The sequence below is a fragment of the Hibiscus syriacus genome, unplaced genomic scaffold (genome assembly GCF_006381635.1).
Source record: "Hibiscus syriacus cultivar Baekdansim isolate YM2019G1 unplaced genomic scaffold, ASM638163v2 tig00111303_pilon, whole genome shotgun sequence".
Classification (NCBI taxonomy): Eukaryota; Viridiplantae; Streptophyta; class Magnoliopsida; order Malvales; family Malvaceae; genus Hibiscus; species Hibiscus syriacus.
This window is the reverse complement of record NW_024063049.1, coordinates 366,608-369,309: the sequence shown is the minus strand read 5'-3', so window position 1 is coordinate 369,309 and position 2,702 is coordinate 366,608. Positions and strand designations below refer to the sequence as shown.

The 2,702-nt window shown below is 30.7% G+C and overlaps 1 pseudogene; it reads right to left on the bottom strand.

Annotated features, from left to right (window-relative positions):
• Positions 1-415: 415 nt before the first annotated feature.
• LOC120158055 lies at positions 416-1,493 on the bottom strand (annotated as a pseudogene).
• Between the last annotated feature and the right edge of the window lie 1,209 nt (positions 1,494-2,702).

Here is a 2,702-nt window from a genome sequence, read left to right as displayed (position 1 = left end):
TAAAAGTTAGAAATTTATTATTAAAAATTAAAGACAAAATCATAAAATAAACAAATTATCTAGCTAAAAATTAAAATGACATGGTTTTACTTTTTGAGTAAACTACCTATTCGACCTCATATATTCTTGTGTTTCTATTTAGTCATCTAATTATTATTTTTCAATCATACACAACATTATATTACTTTTGGTCACCGTTGAGATTTGATTGTAACTTAATAGAAAGAATGATGTGATATCGGTATAATAATCTTTTTAATTTCTAAAACTTACACGTTCTATCAAATTTGATCTAAATTCAAAATAATTAAAATTTTCTTCAATATTATCAATTATTTTTTATTTAATTTGAAATAATTTATTAGTTTATTAATAATTTAATGGTATGCTTTCAAAATTGTCAAAGTTCAGTGACTTATTGTGTGAATGTCCCTCTTCTCTGCAAATCATCGTAATCTTTCATTGACGTCTCCATTGCCGTTGAACTACTTTCTACATTGTCATCATCATCATCATCGGCTGCTTCTTCAGATTTATTTTCTTCCTTTTTTATCCCCAGCTGTTGAAGAAACTCATGCAAATCAATCCGCGGCTTCTCCGACGAAACCTCCACACCTTTTTCTCCTTCATTCCGTGATCTTCGGTCATGGTTTTCAATTCACACGAAGACGAACTCGGTTTCAAAATCCCATTTTCTTTAAGTTCTTGGAGCGTTTATGTTGAGCAATCCAGGAGAAGAAGAAGGGAATATTGAGATGAAGTTCTTAAGCGATCCACTTTGTTAGAAAATATGAATGCTGTAAGAAAATAATGTTAACATAATATATAGTAGAAGTTATTGTCTTAGAAGTAATTTTGTTTGAAATTATGTAATATTAAAAATGAATGTCACCCTTAAGATTAACACAACATTTTAAGCTTTGTATTTTTAAATTTTAATTTTTAAAGCAAGGATATGGAACCGTTGATTTTACACTCTTTATAAGAGTAATAAAGGGGGGAAATTATCAAAAAATATAGGTGACTTAATATCAAGTTTAAACCTCCACTATTTGAGTTACACATTTAAATTTGTGCAATCTGTTTTATGGATTGACGGGTAGTTGTTGAAGGTGAGGGAGGTTCAGGTAAGCGTTGGTGCCGTATAGTCGTCTCGCCGTCTCATCATATGCCATGGTGGCTTCTTCGGAGGTGGCGAAGGAGCCCAACCAGAGCCTGGTTCGCTTATTGGGTTCTCGTATCTCGGCCACCCATTTTCCCCACGCCCATTGGCGGACGCCGCCGCGGTACTGACAAGAGCCATTTTGGAGGCCGCCTTTGGCTCGAGCCGGACCTTTCTTCCACGGCTTCAATGCATCTGTACGTAGGTGTCCATTGCGCAGAAGATGAGAGTGGAGTGAAACTGTGGAACCATGGAAGTGAATGGCTAGGGATCTTATCTCTTGGACCCCGTTGCGGTTCTGGTTCTGGCTATTGTTGCAACAATTAGCACAAAGAGATCGTTGCGATTATGGTTTTTGATAGGGTATTACATATATTTATTTACGAGGGTCTTTAATCTAGTTTATTTTGTTCACAAGGTAAAATTTAAAATGTGAATTATATTTTAAAATATTTAGTATCTCATCCCATTAGACTAATTAATTATTATAATGTTTATAGAATAATAATTAATGTAACGATAATATATAATTCTATATACCATTAATAATGAGATATTTACAAATAATTATCTAAAAGTAAAATCAATGAAATTCCATCATTCTTTTAGGGTGGGCTAATTCAATTATTGTAATTAGGCAGTAAAACCTTTCCAGAGTTTCTGGTATAGGAATAGGCCAAAAGGGGTAAGTGTCCCCACAAATAATAGAGACTGATGCATATAGTTAGGGTATATGTACACGAGTAGGATGGCTTATACGTTTCAGCATATTATGTTTGTATATATTGAATTTAAGATATGGTATTATTGAATTTAATTTAATTTGAACCTTATTTAAATTAAATAATAAAATATATTTTATTGTTAGCTATACAAATATTAGTATAAATATGTTTAATAATAAAGTATAATTAAATAATAAGGGATATGCTTTTTTGATTTTTTTTTTGTATTTGTCAAGATGAGAAGACATTCTTTTGAGGAGACCAACAACATATGTACTTTGAAACTAGTCTCATCAGGTGGTCGTAGGAGGATCTAAACATTAAAATGTCAAACATTTATATGGATTTTCATCGACTTATTAATAGATTTTGTGGAAAAAAAATATACGAAGAAAAATAAATAATCAAAAGTGAATATTTTTAAACCAATTATTTCACGTAAAATGATCGATGATGGATGTTGATTAACTTATAGCGATGATAGTCGGAGTTGACAGTTTGTTTTAAAAAATTAAAGAAAAACGACAACCTCATCTTACCGTTAAATATTTAATAATTCAGTTATATCTATAATCAAAGTTTAATATTTACATTATTAACGACTATCTTTACATTAAAACATTTTAAAATTCAATACTAAAATGAATACAAAACCTAAAGTAACAATATAGTTTACCCTCGTCATTAACGACTACCTTTGATTTTATCATTTGTAACCACCGACACTTCACAAATCACTTTGCATTACCAAAATTAAAACACATTAGAATCTAATCATTAGATATCACCCTCCCATTTTTAACCTTTTAATACAA